The 15,602-nt window shown below is 48.8% G+C and overlaps 11 non-coding genes across 11 annotated transcripts; all 11 read left to right on the top strand.

Annotated features, from left to right (window-relative positions):
* Positions 1 to 856: 856 nt before the first annotated feature.
* Positions 857 to 948, top strand: trnay-gua (transfer RNA tyrosine (anticodon GUA)). Its single transcript is given in 2 exon segments — positions 857 to 893; positions 913 to 948. It is a non-coding gene; the product is annotated as a tRNA-Tyr (tRNA).
* A 1,331-nt stretch (positions 949 to 2,279) lies between these two features.
* On the top strand, positions 2,280 to 2,371 carry trnay-gua (transfer RNA tyrosine (anticodon GUA)). Its single transcript is given in 2 exon segments — positions 2,280 to 2,316; positions 2,336 to 2,371. It is a non-coding gene; the product is annotated as a tRNA-Tyr (tRNA).
* Positions 2,372 to 3,702: 1,331 nt separating this feature from the next.
* On the top strand, positions 3,703 to 3,794 carry trnay-gua (transfer RNA tyrosine (anticodon GUA)). The gene is given in 2 exon segments: positions 3,703 to 3,739; positions 3,759 to 3,794. It is a non-coding gene; the product is annotated as a tRNA-Tyr (tRNA).
* A 1,331-nt stretch (positions 3,795 to 5,125) lies between these two features.
* Positions 5,126 to 5,217, top strand: trnay-gua (transfer RNA tyrosine (anticodon GUA)). The gene is given in 2 exon segments: positions 5,126 to 5,162; positions 5,182 to 5,217. It is a non-coding gene; the product is annotated as a tRNA-Tyr (tRNA).
* Positions 5,218 to 6,548: 1,331 nt separating this feature from the next.
* trnay-gua (transfer RNA tyrosine (anticodon GUA)) lies at positions 6,549 to 6,640 on the top strand. The gene is given in 2 exon segments: positions 6,549 to 6,585; positions 6,605 to 6,640. It is a non-coding gene; the product is annotated as a tRNA-Tyr (tRNA).
* A 1,331-nt stretch (positions 6,641 to 7,971) lies between these two features.
* trnay-gua (transfer RNA tyrosine (anticodon GUA)) lies at positions 7,972 to 8,063 on the top strand. The gene is given in 2 exon segments: positions 7,972 to 8,008; positions 8,028 to 8,063. It is a non-coding gene; the product is annotated as a tRNA-Tyr (tRNA).
* Positions 8,064 to 9,394: 1,331 nt separating this feature from the next.
* Positions 9,395 to 9,486, top strand: trnay-gua (transfer RNA tyrosine (anticodon GUA)). The gene is given in 2 exon segments: positions 9,395 to 9,431; positions 9,451 to 9,486. It is a non-coding gene; the product is annotated as a tRNA-Tyr (tRNA).
* A 1,331-nt stretch (positions 9,487 to 10,817) lies between these two features.
* trnay-gua (transfer RNA tyrosine (anticodon GUA)) lies at positions 10,818 to 10,909 on the top strand. The gene is given in 2 exon segments: positions 10,818 to 10,854; positions 10,874 to 10,909. It is a non-coding gene; the product is annotated as a tRNA-Tyr (tRNA).
* A 1,347-nt stretch (positions 10,910 to 12,256) lies between these two features.
* trnay-gua (transfer RNA tyrosine (anticodon GUA)) lies at positions 12,257 to 12,348 on the top strand. Its single transcript is given in 2 exon segments — positions 12,257 to 12,293; positions 12,313 to 12,348. It is a non-coding gene; the product is annotated as a tRNA-Tyr (tRNA).
* Positions 12,349 to 13,667: 1,319 nt separating this feature from the next.
* trnay-gua (transfer RNA tyrosine (anticodon GUA)) lies at positions 13,668 to 13,759 on the top strand. Its single transcript is given in 2 exon segments — positions 13,668 to 13,704; positions 13,724 to 13,759. It is a non-coding gene; the product is annotated as a tRNA-Tyr (tRNA).
* A 1,330-nt stretch (positions 13,760 to 15,089) lies between these two features.
* Positions 15,090 to 15,181, top strand: trnay-gua (transfer RNA tyrosine (anticodon GUA)). The gene is given in 2 exon segments: positions 15,090 to 15,126; positions 15,146 to 15,181. It is a non-coding gene; the product is annotated as a tRNA-Tyr (tRNA).
* The last annotated feature ends 421 nt before the right edge of the window (positions 15,182 to 15,602 follow it).

Raw genomic sequence — 15,602 nt, 5'->3', positions numbered from 1 at the left:
AGGGCAGCCGCTACTTTCCGGTCACCTCGCTTCCCTTCCACGGTCTCGTGCTCTTCTCGGCTTCTTTCTTCGTTACTGTGGCTTTGCGTCCTGCTGTTGCTCGCTCGCTGCTGCTCCGCAATGTCGATTGGATACAAGGAGTGGGCCAGTTCTCTGATGGTCGTGGAGCAGCTTGGAGACGAGTGCGAAAAGGCGACTGAGAAGCAAATGAGGGAAACCTGCAAAAAGCTACTGGGGAATTAGCTCAAATGGTAGAGCGCTCGCTTAGCATGTGAGTGATAGGGGGATCGATGCCTGCATTCTCCACTCTGCTTTTGGCTCAGAGCAATTCTCCAGAAAGAAATGTGGTCTCATGTGTCACTGAGTTCACGCCAGATGGGTCAAAGCACAGCAAACCTTTTTCTGCCATGTCATAAGCAAGACGTCTTGATTTTTGCAAAGATGGATATATGAGGCGAGAGAAGCCAAAAGAACGACTTGCGAGCATTGATTGCTTTTCTGAGCATTTGACTCAGGACCTTCGATTGAGCAGACTGATATGCTGCCTGCTGCGCGAAGAAGGCACTTGCCATGCAAGCGGCCAGGCAGCACGACCAAGTCGGGCAGCTTGCAAGGTCTTTAAATTCAGAATGCGCAGCTTGCAAAAAATGTGCGAGCCTGATAAGAAGTCAAAGCTACACTCTTGTGATTGTTAGTCACACGCGTTTTCCAGGCTGTAAAGAGTAGCTGGCGGTTGACAGTCCCACCGCGCTGCAGCATGGGCTGGTACTGAAGACGCACAGGCCACGCCACGAGTCCAGATGCGTCAACATGCTCACGGAAAACAATCATCGCACAGAAAAATCTTTGGCGCTTCCCTTCGATAGCTCAGTTGGTAGAGCGGAGGACTGTAGTGGAATACTCAGCAAAGTCATCCTTAGGTCGCTGGTTCAATTCCGGCTCGAAGGAGCTAGTGTACTTTTGGATTAAGCAGCAATTCGCTCAAACCAGTTCTCATCACTTTATGGTGCATCATGTTGCCACGAAGGAGCAGGACACCACTTTTCTCGTCTCAAACCTGAATGCACTCTGCATCCACCTTCACACAGCTGTTATGCTTGAGCATTTGTGTCTGCTCACCAGCACAGAGTTTTTTTAAATTTCAAAATTTGCATATAAAAATTTGTACAGTCCATTCAAAAGCAGTTCAGTACATTTAGCTGCGGTCAGCAATCCCATACACTACATTTGGGTGCTGACGGCAGTTCCGTTCAATACATTTCCTTGCTTTTCAGTTCAAGTACAATTCGGTACAATATGGGATACATTGTAGTACATTCAACAAACTGCAGAGCAGCAACACTTCAAAGCACTCAGCACTCCCTTTCAGGCAAAACAAGTTGGCCATCAGTCAGACAGCGCTGTCGCCTGCTCCCTCACACACAGGGCGGCCGCTACTTTCCGGTCACCTCGCTTCCCTTCCACGGTCTCGTGCTCTTCTCGGCTTCTTTCTTCGTTACTGTGGCTTTACGTCCTGCTGTTGCTCGCTCGCTGCTGCTCCGCAATGTCGATTGGATACAAGGAGTGGGCCAGTTCTCTGATGGTCGTGGAGCAGCTTGGAGACGAGTGCGAAAAGGCGACTGAGAAGCAAATGAGGGAAACCTGCAAGAAGCTACTGGGGAATTAGCTCAAATGGTAGAGCGCTCGCTTAGCATGTGAGTGATAGGGGGATCGATGCCTGCATTCTCCACTCTGCTTTTGGCTCAGAGCAATTCTCCAGAAAGAAATGTGGTCTCACGTGTCACTGAGTTCACGCCAGATGGGTCAAAGCACAGCAAACCTTTTTCTGCCATGTCATAAGCAAGACGTCTTGATTTTTGCAAAGATGGATATATGAGGCGAGAGAAGCCAAAAGAACGACTTGCGAGCATTGATTGCTTTTCTGAGCATTTGACTCAGGACCTTCGATTGAGCAGACTGATATGCTGCCTGCTGCGCGAAGAAGGCACTTGCCATGCAAGCGGCCAGGCAGCACGACCAAGTCGGGCAGCTTGCAAGGTCTTTAAATTCAGAATGCGCAGCTTGCAAAAAATCTGCGAGCCTGATAAGAAGTCAAAGCTACACTCTTGTGATTGTTAGTCACACGCGTTTTCCAGGCTGTAAAGAGTAGCTGGCGGTTGACAGTCCCACCGCGCTGCAGCATGGGCTGGTACTGAAGACGCACAGGCCACGCCACGAGTCCAGATGCGTCAACATGCTCACGGAAAACAATCATCGCACAGAAAAATCTTTGGCGCTTCCCTTCGATAGCTCAGTTGGTAGAGCGGAGGACTGTAGTGGAATACTCAGCAAAGTCATCCTTAGGTCGCTGGTTCAATTCCGGCTCGAAGGAGCTAGTGTCCTTTTGGATTAAGCAGCAATTCGCTCAAACCAGTTCTCATCACTTTATGGTGCATCATGTTGCCACGAAGGAGCAGGACACCACTTTTCTCGTCTCAAACCTGAATGCACTCTGCATCCACCTTCACACAGCTGTTATGCTTGAGCATTTGTGTCTGCTCACCAGCACAGAGTTTTTTTAAATTTCAAAATTTGCATATAAAAATTTGTACAGTCCATTCAAAAGCAGTTCAGTACATTTAGCTGCGGTCAGCAATCCCATACACTACATTTGGGTGCTGACGGCAGTTCCGTTCGATACATTTCCTTGCTTTTCAGTTCAAGTACAATTCGGTACAATATGGGATACATTGTAGTACATTCAACAAACTGCAGAGCAGCAACACTTCAAAGCACTCAGCACTCCCTTTCAGGCAAAACAAGTTGGCCATCAGTCAGACAGCGCTGTCGCCTGCTCCCTCACACACAGGGCGGCCGCTACTTTCCGGTCACCTCGCTTCCCTTCCACGGTCTCGTGCTCTTCTCGGCTTCTTTCTTCGTTACTGTGGCTTCGCGTCCTGCTGTTGCTCGCTCGCTGCTGCTCCGCAATGTCGATTGGATACAAGGAGTGGGCCAGTTCTCTGATGGTCGTGGAGCAGCTTGGAGACGAGTGCGAAAAGGCGACTGAGAAGCAAATGAGGGAAACCTGCAAGAAGCTACTGGGGAATTAGTTCAAATGGTAGAGCGCTCGCTTAGCATGTGAGTGATAGGGGGATTGATGCCTGCATTCTCCACTCTGCTTTTGGCTCAGAGCAATTCTCCAGAAAGAAATGTGGTCTCACGTGTCACTGAGTTCACGCCAGATGGGTCAAAGCACAGCAAACCTTTTTCTGCCATGTCATAAGCAAGACGTCTTGATTTTTGCAAAGATGGATATATGAGGCGAGAGAAGCCAAAAGAACGACTTGCGAGCATTGATTGCTTTTCTGAGCATTTGACTCAGGACCTTCGATTGAGCAGACTGATATGCTGCCTGCTGCGCGAAGAAGGCACTTGCCATGCAAGCGGCCAGGCAGCACGACCAAGTCGGGCAGCTTGCAAGGTCTTTAAATTCAGAATGCGCAGCTTGCAAAAAATCTGCGAGCCTGATAAGAAGTCAAAGCTACACTCTTGTGATTGTTAGTCACACGCGTTTTCCAGGCTGTAAAGAGTAGCTGGCGGTTGACAGTCCCACCGCGCTGCAGCATGGGCTGGTACTGAAGACGCACAGGCCACGCCACGAGTCCAGATGCGTCAACATGCTCACGGAAAACAATCATCGCACAGAAAAATCTTTGGCGCTTCCCTTCGATAGCTCAGTTGGTAGAGCGGAGGACTGTAGTGGAATACTCAGCAAAGTCATCCTTAGGTCGCTGGTTCAATTCCGGCTCGAAGGAGCTAGTGTCCTTTTGGATTAAGCAGCAATTCGCTCAAACCAGTTCTCATCACTTTATGGTGCATCATGTTGCCACGAAGGAGCAGGACACCACTTTTCTCGTCTCAAACCTGAATGCACTCTGCATCCACCTTCACACAGCTGTTATGCTTGAGCATTTGTGTCTGCTCACCAGCACAGAGTTTTTTTAAATTTCAAAATTTGCATATAAAAATTTGTACAGTCCATTCAAAAGCAGTTCAGTACATTTAGCTGCGGTCAGCAATCCCATACACTACATTTGGGTGCTGACGGCAGTTCCGTTCGATACATTTCCTTGCTTTTCAGTTCAAGTACAATTCGGTACAATATGGGATACATTGTAGTACATTCAACAAACTGCAGAGCAGCAACACTTCAAAGCACTCAGCACTCCCTTTCAGGCAAAACAAGTTGGCCATCAGTCAGACAGCGCTGTCGCCTGCTCCCTCACACACAGGGCGGCCGCTACTTTCCGGTCACCTCGCTTCCCTTCCACGGTCTCGTGCTCTTCTCGGCTTCTTTCTTCGTTACTGTGTCTTCGCGTCCTGCTGTTGCTCGCTCGCTGCTGCTCCGCAATGTCGATTGGATACAAGGAGTGGGCCAGTTCTCTGATGGTCGTGGAGCAGCTTGGAGACGAGTGCGAAAAGGCGACTGAGAAGCAAATGAGGGAAACCTGCAAGAAGCTACTGGGGAATTAGCTCAAATGGTAGAGCGCTCGCTTAGCATGTGAGTGATAGGGGGATCGATGCCTGCATTCTCCACTCTGCTTTTGGCTCAGAGCAATTCTCCAGAAAGAAATGTGGTCTCACGTGTCACTGAGTTCACGCCAGATGGGTCAAAGCACAGCAAACCTTTTTCTGCCATGTCATAAGCAAGACGTCTTGATTTTTGCAAAGATGGATATATGAGGCGAGAGAAGCCAAAAGAACGACTAGCGAGCATTGATTGCTTTTCTGAGCATTTGACTCAGGACCTTCGATTGAGCAGACTGATATGCTGCCTGCTGCGCGAAGAAGGCACTTGCCATGCAAGCGGCCAGGCAGCACGACCAGGTCGGGCAGCTTGCAAGGTCTTTAAATTCAGAATGCACAGCTTGCAAAAAATCTGCGAGCCTGATAAGAAGTCAAAGCTACACTCTTGTGATTGTTAGTCACACGCGTTTTCCAGGCTGTAAAGAGTCGCTGGCAGTTGACAGTCCCACCGCGCTGCAGCATGGGCTGGTACTGAAGACGCACAGGCCACGCCACGAGTCCAGATGCGTCAACATGCTCACGGAAAACAATCATCGCACAGAAAAATCTTTGGCGCTTCCCTTCGATAGCTCAGTTGGTAGAGCGGAGGACTGTAGTGGAATACTCAGCAAAGTCATCCTTAGGTCGCTGGTTCAATTCCGGCTCGAAGGAGCTAGTGTACTTTTGGATTAAGCAGCAATTCGCTCAAACCAGTTCTCATCACTTTATGGTGCATCATGTTGCCACGAAGGAGCAGGACACCACTTTTCTCGTCTCAAACCTGAATGCACTCTGCATCCACCTTCACACAGCTGTTATGCTTGAGCATTTGTGTCTGCTCACCAGCACAGAGTTTTTTTAAATTTCAAAATTTGCATATAAAAATTTGTACAGTCCATTCAAAAGCAGTTCAGTACATTTAGCTGCGGTCAGCAATCCCATACACTACATTTGGGTGCTGACGGCAGTTCCGTTCGATACATTTCCTTGCTTTTCAGTTCAAGTACAATTCGGTACAATATGGGATACATTGTAGTGCATTCAACAAACTGCAGAGCAGCAACACTTCAAAGCACTCAGCACTCCCTTTCAGGCAAAACAAGTTGGCCATCAGTCAGACAGCGCTGTCGCCTGCTCCCTCACACACAGGGCGGCCGCTACTTTCCGGTCACCTCGCTTCCCTTCCACGGTCTCGTGCTCTTCTCGGCTTCTTTCTTCGTTACTGTGGCTTCGCGTCCTGCTGTTGCTCGCTCGCTGCTGCTCCGCAATGTCGATTGGATACAAGGAGTGGGCCAGTTCTCTGATGGTCGTGGAGCAGCTTGGAGACGAGTGCGAAAAGGCGACTGAGAAGCAAATGAGGGAAACTTGCAAGAAGCTACTGGGGAATTAGCTCAAATGGTCGAGCGCTCGCTTAACATATGAGAGGTAGTGGGATCGATGCCTGTATTCTCCACTCTGCTTTTGGCTCAGAGCAATTCTCCAGAAAGAAATGTGGTCTCACGTGTCACTGAGTTCACGCCAGATGGGTCAAAGCACAGCAAACCTTTTTCTGCCATGTCATAAGCAAGACGTCTTGATTTTTGCAAAGATGGATATATGAGGCGACAGAAGCCAAAAGAACGACTTGCGAGCATTGATTGCTTTTCTGAGCATTTGACTCAGGACCTTCGATTGAGCAGACTGATATGCTGCCTGCTGCGCGAAGAAGGCACTTGCCATGCAAGCGGCCAGGCAGCACGACCAAGTCGGGCAGCTTGCAAGGTCTTTAAATTCATAATGCGCAGCTTGCAAAAAATCTACGAGCCTGATAAGAAGTCAAAGCTACACTCTTGTGATTGTTAGTCACACGCGTTTTCCAGGCTGTAAAGAGTAGCTGGCGGTTGACAGTCCCACCGCGCTGCAGCATGGGCTGGTACTGAAGACGCACAGGCCACGCCATGATTCCAGATGCGTCAACATGCTCACGGAAAACAATCATCGCACAGAAAAATCTTTGGCGCTTCCCTTCGATAGCTCAGTTGGTAGAGCGGAGGACTGTAGTGGAATACTCAGCAAAGTCATCCTTAGGTCGCTGGTTCAATTCCGGCTCGAAGGAGCTAGTGTACTTTTGGATTAAGCAGCCATTCGCTCAAACCAGTTCTCATCACTTTATGGTGCATCATGTTGCCACGAAGGAGCAGGACACCACTTTTCTCGTCTCAAACCTGAATGCACTCTGCATCCACCTTCACACAGCTGTTATGCTTGAGCATTTGTGTCTGCTCACCAGCACAGAGTTTTTTTAAATTTCAAAATTTGCATATAAAAATTTGTACAGTCCATTCAAAAGCAGTTCAGTACATTTAGCTGCGGTCAGCAATCCCATACACTACATTTGGGTGCTGACGGCAGTTCCGTTCGATACATTTCCTTGCTTTTCAGTTCAAGTACAATTCGGTACAATATGGGATACATTGTAGTACATTCAACAAACTGCAGAGCAGCAACACTTCAAAGCACTCAGCACTCCCTTTCAGGCAAAACAAGTTGGCTATCAGTCAGACAGCGCTGTCGCCTGCTCCCTCACACACAGGGCGGCCGCTACTTTCCGGTCACCTCGCTTCCATTCCACGGTCTCGTGCTCTTCTCGGCTTCTTTCTTCGTTACTGTGGCTTCGCGTCCTGCTGTTGCTCGCTCGCTGCTGCTCCGCAATGTCGATTGGATACAAGGAATGGGCCAGTTCTCTGATGGTCGTTGAGCAGCTTGGAGATGAGTGCGAAAAGGCGACTGTGAAGCAAATGAGGGAAACCTGCAAGAAGCTACTGGGGAATTAGCTCAAATGGTAGAGCGCTCGCTTAGCATGTGAGCGGTAGGGGGATCGATGCCTGCATTCTTCACTCTGCTTTTGGCTCAGAGCAATTTTCCAGAAAGAAATGTGGTCTCACGTGTCACTGAGTTCATGCCAGATGGGTCAAAGCACAGCAAACCTTTTTCTGCCATGTCATAAGCAAGACGTCTTGATTTTTGCAAAGATGGATATATGAGGCGAGAGAAGCCAAAAGAACAACTTGCGAGCATTGATTGCTTTTCTGAGCATTTGACTCAGGACCTTCGATTGAGCAGACTGATATGCTGCCTGCTGCGCGAAGAAGGCACTTGCCATGCAAGCGGCCAGGCAGCACGACCAAGTCGGGCAGCTTGCAAGGTCTTTAAATTCAGAATGCGCAGCTTGCAAAAAATCTGCGAGCCTGATAAGAAGTCAAAGCTACACTCTTGTGATTGTTAGTCACACGCGTTTTCCAGGCTGTAAAGAGTAGCTGGCGGTTGACAGTCCCACCGCGCTGCAGCATGGGCTGGTACTGAAGACGCACAGGCCACGCCACGAGTCCAGATGCGTCAACATGCTCACGGAAAACAATCATCGCACAGAAAAATCTTTGGCGCTTCCCTTCGATAGCTCAGTTGGTAGAGCGGAGGACTGTAGTGGAATACTCAGCAAAGTCATCCTCAGGTCGCTGGTTCAATTCCGGCTCGAAGGAGCTAGTGTACTTTTGGATTAAGCAGCAATTCGCTCAAACCAGTTCTCATCACTTTATGGTGCATCATGTTGCCACGAAGGAGCAGGACACCACTTTTCTCGTCTCAAACCTGAATGCACTCTGCATCCACCTTCACACAGCTGTTATGCTTGAGCATTTGTGTCTGCTCACCAGCACAGAGTTTTTTTAAATTTCAAAATTTGCATATAAAAATTTGTACAGTCCATTCAAAAGCAGTTCAGTACATTTAGCTGCGGTCAGCAATCCCATACACTACATTTGGGTGCTGACGGCAGTTCCGTTCGATACATTTCCTTGCTTTTCAGTTCAAGTACAATTCGGTACAATATGGGATACATTGTAGTGCATTCAACAAACTGCAGAGCAGCAACACTTCAAAGCACTCAGCACTCCCTTTCAGGCAAAACAAGTTGGCCATCAGTCAGACAGCGCTGTCGCCTGCTCCCTCACACACAGGGCGGCCGCTACTTTCCGGTCACCTCGCTTCCCTTCCACGGTCTCGTGCTCTTCTCGGCTTCTTTCTTCGTTACTGTGGCTTCGCGTCCTGCTGTTGCTCGCTCGCTGCTGCTCCGCAATGTCGATTGGATACAAGGAGTGGGCCAGTTCTCTGATGGTCGTGGAGCAGCTTGGAGACGAGTGCGAAAAGGCGACTGAGAAGCAAATGAGGGAAACTTGCAAGAAGCTACTGGGGAATTAGCTCAAATGGTCGAGCGCTCGCTTAACATATGAGAGGTAGTGGGATCGATGCCTGTATTCTCCACTCTGCTTTTGGCTCAGAGCAATTCTCCAGAAAGAAATGTGGTCTCACGTGTCACTGAGTTCACGCCAGATGGGTCAAAGCACAGCAAACCTTTTTCTGCCATGTCATAAGCAAGACGTCTTGATTTTTGCAAAGATGGATATATGAGGCGACAGAAGCCAAAAGAACGACTTGCGAGCATTGATTGCTTTTCTGAGCATTTGACTCAGGACCTTCGATTGAGCAGACTGATATGCTGCCTGCTGCGCGAAGAAGGCACTTGCCATGCAAGCGGCCAGGCAGCACGACCAAGTCGGGCAGCTTGCAAGGTCTTTAAATTCATAATGCGCAGCTTGCAAAAAATCTACGAGCCTGATAAGAAGTCAAAGCTACACTCTTGTGATTGTTAGTCACACGCGTTTTCCAGGCTGTAAAGAGTAGCTGGCGGTTGACAGTCCCACCGCGCTGCAGCATGGGCTGGTACTGAAGACGCACAGGCCACGCCATGATTCCAGATGCGTCAACATGCTCACGGAAAACAATCATCGCACAGAAAAATCTTTGGCGCTTCCCTTCGATAGCTCAGTTGGTAGAGCGGAGGACTGTAGTGGAATACTCAGCAAAGTCATCCTTAGGTCGCTGGTTCAATTCCGGCTCGAAGGAGCTAGTGTACTTTTGGATTAAGCAGCCATTCGCTCAAACCAGTTCTCATCACTTTATGGTGCATCATGTTGCCACGAAGGAGCAGGACACCACTTTTCTCGTCTCAAACCTGAATGCACTCTGCATCCACCTTCACACAGCTGTTATGCTTGAGCATTTGTGTCTGCTCACCAGCACAGAGTTTTTTTAAATTTCAAAATTTGCATATAAAAATTTGTACAGTCCATTCAAAAGCAGTTCAGTACATTTAGCTGCGGTCAGCAATCCCATACACTACATTTGGGTGCTGACGGCAGTTCCGTTCGATACATTTCCTTGCTTTTCAGTTCAAGTACAATTCGGTACAATATGGGATACATTGTAGTACATTCAACAAACTGCAGAGCAGCAACACTTCAAAGCACTCAGCACTCCCTTTCAGGCAAAACAAGTTGGCTATCAGTCAGACAGCGCTGTCGCCTGCTCCCTCACACACAGGGCGGCCGCTACTTTCCGGTCACCTCGCTTCCATTCCACGGTCTCGTGCTCTTCTCGGCTTCTTTCTTCGTTACTGTGGCTTGGTGTCCTGCTGTTGCTCGCTCGCTGCTGCTCCGCAATGTCGATTGGATACAAGGAATGGGCCAGTTCTCTGATGGTCGTTGAGCAGCTTGGAGATGAGTGCGAAAAGGCGACTGTGAAGCAAATGAGGGAAACCTGCAAGAAGCTACTGGGGAATTAGCTCAAATGGTAGAGCGCTCGCTTAGCATGTGAGCGGTAGGGGGATCGATGCCTGCATTCTTCACTCTGCTTTTGGCTCAGAGCAATTTTCCAGAAAGAAATGTGGTCTCACGTGTCACTGAGTTCATGCCAGATGGGTCAAAGCACAGCAAACCTTTTTCTGCCATGTCATAAGCAAGACGTCTTGATTTTTGCAAAGATGGATATATGAGGCGAGAGAAGCCAAAAGAACAACTTGCGAGCATTGATTGCTTTTCTGAGCATTTGACTCAGGACCTTCGATTGAGCAGACTGATATGCTGCCTGCTGCGCGAAGAAGGCACTTGCCATGCAAGCGGCCAGGCAGCACGACCAAGTCGGGCAGCTTGCAAGGTCTTTAAATTCATAATGCGCAGCTTGCAAAAAATCTGCGAGCCTGATAAGAAGTCAAAGCTACACTCTTGTGATTGTTAGTCACACGCGTTTTCCAGGCTGTAAAGAGTAGCTGGCGGTTGACAGTCCCACCGCGCTGCAGCATGGGCTGGTACTGAAGACGCACAGGCCACGCCACGAGTCCAGATGCGTCAACATGCTCACGGAAAACAATCATCGCACAGAAAAATCTTTGGCGCTTCCCTTCGATAGCTCAGTTGGTAGAGCGGAGGACTGTAGTGGAATACTCAGCAAAGTCATCCTCAGGTCGCTGGTTCAATTCCGGCTCGAAGGAGCTAGTGTACTTTTGGATTAAGCAGCAATTCGCTCAAACCAGTTCTCATCACTTTATGGTACATCATGTTGCCACGAAGGAGCAGGACACCACTTTTCTCGTCTCAAACCTGAATGCACTCTGCATCCACCTTCACACAGCTGTTATGCTTGAGCATTTGTGTCTGCTCACCAGCACAGAGTTTTTTTAAATTTCAAAATTTGCATATAAAAATTTGTACAGTCCATTCAAAAGCAGTTCAGTACATTTAGCTGCGGTCAGCAATCCCATACACTACATTTGGGTGCTGACGGCAGTTCCGTTCGATACATTTCCTTGCTTTTCAGTTCAAGTACAATTCGGTACAATATGGGATACATTGTAGTACATTCAACAAACTGCAGAGCAGCAACACTTCAAAGCACTCAGCACTCCCTTTCAGGCAAAACAAGTTGGCTATCAGTCAGACAGCGCTGTCGCCTGCTCCCTCACACACAGGGCGGCCGCTACTTTCCGGTCACCTCGCTTCCCTTCCACGGTCTCGTGCTCTTCTCGGCTTCTTTCTTCGTTACTGTGGCTTCGCGTCCTGCTGTTGCTCGCTCGCTGCTGCTCCGCAATGTCGATTGGATACAAGGAGTGGGCCAGTTCTCTGATGGTCGTGGAGCAGCTTGGAGACGAGTGCGAAAAGGCGACTGTGAAGCAAATGAGGGCAACCTGCAAGAAGCTACTGGGGAATTAGCTCAAATGGTAGAGCGCTTGCTTAGCATGTGAGAGGTAGTGGGATCGATGCCTGCATTCTCCACTCTGCTTTTGGCTCAGAGCAATTCTCCAGAAAGAAATGTGGTCTCACGTGTCACTGAGTTCATGCCAGATGGGTCAAAGCACAGCAAACCTTTTTCTGCCATGTCATAAGCAAGACGTCTTGATTTTTGCAAAGATGGATATATGAGGCGAGAGAAGCCAAAAGAATGACTTGCGAGCATTGATTGCTTTTCTGAGCATTTGACTCAGGACCTTCGATTGAGCAGACTGATATGCTGCCTGCTGCGCGAAGAAGGCACTTGCCATGCAAGCGGCCAGGCAGCACGACCAAGTCGGGCAGCTTGCAAGGTCTTTAAATTCAGAATGCGCAGCTTGCAAAAAATCTGCGAGCCTGATAAGAAGTCAAAGCTACACTCTTGTGATTGTTAGTCACACGCGTTTTCCAGGCTGTAAAGAGTCGCTGGCGGTTGACAGTCCCACCGCGCTGCAGCATGGGCTGGTACTGAAGACGCACAGGCCACGCCACGAGTCCAGATGCGTCAACATGCTCACGGAAAACAATCATCGCACAGAAAAATCATCGCACAGAAAAATCTTCGGCGCTTGCCTTCGATAGCTCAGTTGGTAGAGCGGAGGACTGTAGTGGAATACTCAGATAAGTCATCCTTAGGTCGCTGGTTCAATTCCGGCTCGAAGGAGCTAGTGTACTTTTGGATTAAGCAGCAATTCGCTCAAACCAGTTCTCATCACTTTATGGTGCATCATGTTGCCACGAAGGAGCAGGACACCACTTTTCTCGTCTCAAACCTGAATGCACTCTGCATCCACCTTCACACAGCTGTTATGCTTGAGCATTTGTGTCTGCTCACCAGCACAGAGTTTTTTTAAATTTCAAAATTTGCATATAAAAATTTGTACAGTCCATTCAAAAGCAGTTCAGTACATTTAGCTGCGGTCAGCAATCCCATACACTACATTTGGGTGCTGACGGCAGTTCCGTTCGATACATTTCCTTGCTTTTCAGTTCAAGTACAATTCGGTACAATATGGGATACATTGTAGTACTGCAGAACAGCAACACTTCAAAGCACTCAGCACTCCCTTTCAGGCAAAACAAGTTGGCCATCAGTCAGACAGCGCTGTCGCCTGCTCCCTCACACACAGGGCGGCCACTACTTTCCGGTCACCTCGCTTCCCTTCCACGGTCTCGTGCTCTTCTCGGCTTCTTTCTTCCTTACTGTAGCTTCGCGTCCTGCTGTTGCTCGCTCGCTGCTGCTCCGCAATGTCGATTGGATACAAGGAGTGGGCCAGTTCTCTGATGGTCGTGGAGCAGCTTGGAGACGAGTGCGAAAAGGCGACTGTGAAGCAATTGAGGGCAACCTGCAAGAAGCTACTGGGGAATTAGCTCAAATGGTAGAGCGCTCGCTTAGCATATGAGAGGTAGTGGGATCGATGCCTGCATTCTCCACTCTGCTTTTGGCTCAGAGCAATTCTCCAGAAAGAAATGTGGTCTCACGTGTCACTGAGTTCACGCCAGATGGGTCAAAGCACAGCAAACCTTGTTCTGCCATGTCATAAGCAAGACGTCTTGATTTTTGCAAAGATGGATATATGAGGCGAGAGAAGCCAAAAGAACGACTTGCGAGCATTGATTGCTTTTCTGAGCATTTGACTCAGGACCTTCGATTGAGCAGACTGATATGCTGCCTGCTGCGCGAAGAAGGCACTTGCCATGCAAGCGGCCAGGCAGCACGACCAAGTCGGGCAGCTTGCAAGGTCTTTAAATTCAGAATGCGCAGCTTGCAAAAAATCTGCGAGCCTGATAAGAAGTCAAAGCTACACTCTTGTGATTGTTAGTCACACGCGTTTTCCAGGCTGTAAAGAGTCGCTGGCGGTTCACAGTCCCACCGCGCTGCAGCATGGGCTGGTACTGAAGACCACAGGCCACGCCACGAGTCCAGATGCGTCAACATGCTCACGGAAAACAATCATCGCACAGGAAAATCTTTGGCGCTTCCCTTCGATAGCTCAGTTGGTAGAGCGGAGGACGGTAGTGGAATACTCAGCAAAATCATCCTTAGGTCGCTGGTTCAATTCTGGCTCGATGGAGCTAGTGTACTTTTGGATTGAGCAGCAATTCGCTCAAACCAGTTCTCATCACTTTCTGGTGCATCATGTTGCCACGAAGGAGCATGACACCACTTTTCTCGTCTCAAACCTGAATGCACTCTGCATCCACCTTCACACAGCTGTTATGCTTGAGCATTTGTGTCTGCTCACCAGCACAGAGTTTTTTTAAATTTCAAAATTTGCATATAAAAATTTGTACAGTCCATTCAAAAGCAGTTCAGTACATTTAGCTGCGGTCAGCAATCCCATACACTACATTTGGGTGCTGAAGGCAGTTCCGTTCGATACATTTCCTTGCTTTTCAGTTCAAGTACAATTCGGTACAATATGGGATACATTGTAGTACATTCAACAAACTGCAGAGCAGCAACACTTCAAAGCACTCAGCACTCCCTTTCAGGCAAAACAAGTTGGCTATCAGTCAGACAGCGCTGTCGCCTGCTCCCTCACACACAGGGCGGCCGCTACTTTCCGGTCACCTCGCTTCCCTTCCACGGTCTCGTGCTCTTCTCGGCTTCTTTCTTCGTTACTGTGGCTTCGCGTCCTGCTGTTGCTCGCTCGCTGCTGCTCCGCAATGTCGATTGGATACAAGGAGTGGGCCAGTTCTCTGATGGTCGTGGAGCAGCTTGGAGACGAGTGCAAAAAGGCGACTGTGAAGCAAATGAGGGCAACCTGCAAGAAGCTACTGGGGAATTAGCTCAAATGGTAGAGCGCTCGCTTAGCATGTGAGAGATAGTGGGATCGATGCCTGCATTCTCCACTCTGCTTTTGGCTCAGAGCAATTCTCCAGAAAGAAATGTGGTCTCACGTGTCACTGAGTTCATGCCAGATGGGTCAAAGCACAGCAAACCTTTTTCTGCCATGTCATAAGCAAGACGTCTTGATTTTTGCAAAGATGGGTATATGAGGCGAGAGAAGCCAAAAGAACGACTTGCGAGCATTGATTGCTTTTCTGAGCATTTGACTCAGGACCTTCGATTGAGCAGACTGATATGCTGCCTGCTGCGTGAAGAAGGCACTTGCCATGCAAGCGGCCAGGCAGCACGACCAAGTCGGGCAGCTTGCAAGGTCTTTAAATTCAGAATGCGCAGCTTACAAAAAATCTGCGAGCCTGATAAGAAGTCAAAGCTACACTCTTGTGATTGTTAGTCACACGCGTTTTCCAGGCTGTAAAGAGTCGCTGGCGGTTCACAGTCCCACCGCGCTGCAGCATGGGCTGGTACTGAAGACCACAGGCCACGCCACGAGTCCAGATGCGTCAACATGCTCACGGAAAACAATCATCGCACAGGAAAATCTTTGGCGCTTCCCTTCGATAGCTCAGTTGGTAGAGCGGAGGACGGTAGTGGAATACTCAGCAAAGTCATCCTTAGGTCGCTGGTTCAATTCCGGCTCGAAGGAGCTAGTGTACTTTTGGATTAAGCAGCAATTCGCTCAAACCAGTTCTCATCACTTTCTGGTGCATCATGTTGCCACGAAGGAGCATGACACCACTTTTCTCGTCTCAAACCTGAATGCACTCTGCATCCACCTTCACACAGCTGTTATGCTTGAGCATTTGTGTCTGCTCACCAGCACAGAGTTTTTTTAAATTTCAAAATTTGCATATAAAAATTTGTACAGTCCATTCAAAAGCAGTTCAGTACATTTAGCTGCGGTCAGCAATCCCATACTCTATATTTGGGTGCTGACGGCAGTTCCGTTCGATACATTTCCTTGCTTTTCAGTTCAAGTACAATTCGGTACAATATGGGATACATTGTAGTACATTCAACAAACTGCAGAGCAGCAACACTTCAAAGCACTCAGCACTCCCTTTCAG

This window comes from Pristiophorus japonicus, unplaced genomic scaffold, assembly GCF_044704955.1.
Source record: "Pristiophorus japonicus isolate sPriJap1 unplaced genomic scaffold, sPriJap1.hap1 HAP1_SCAFFOLD_207, whole genome shotgun sequence".
NCBI lineage: Eukaryota > Metazoa > Chordata > Chondrichthyes > Pristiophoridae > Pristiophorus > Pristiophorus japonicus.
This window is presented reverse-complemented; position numbering and strand designations above follow the sequence as displayed.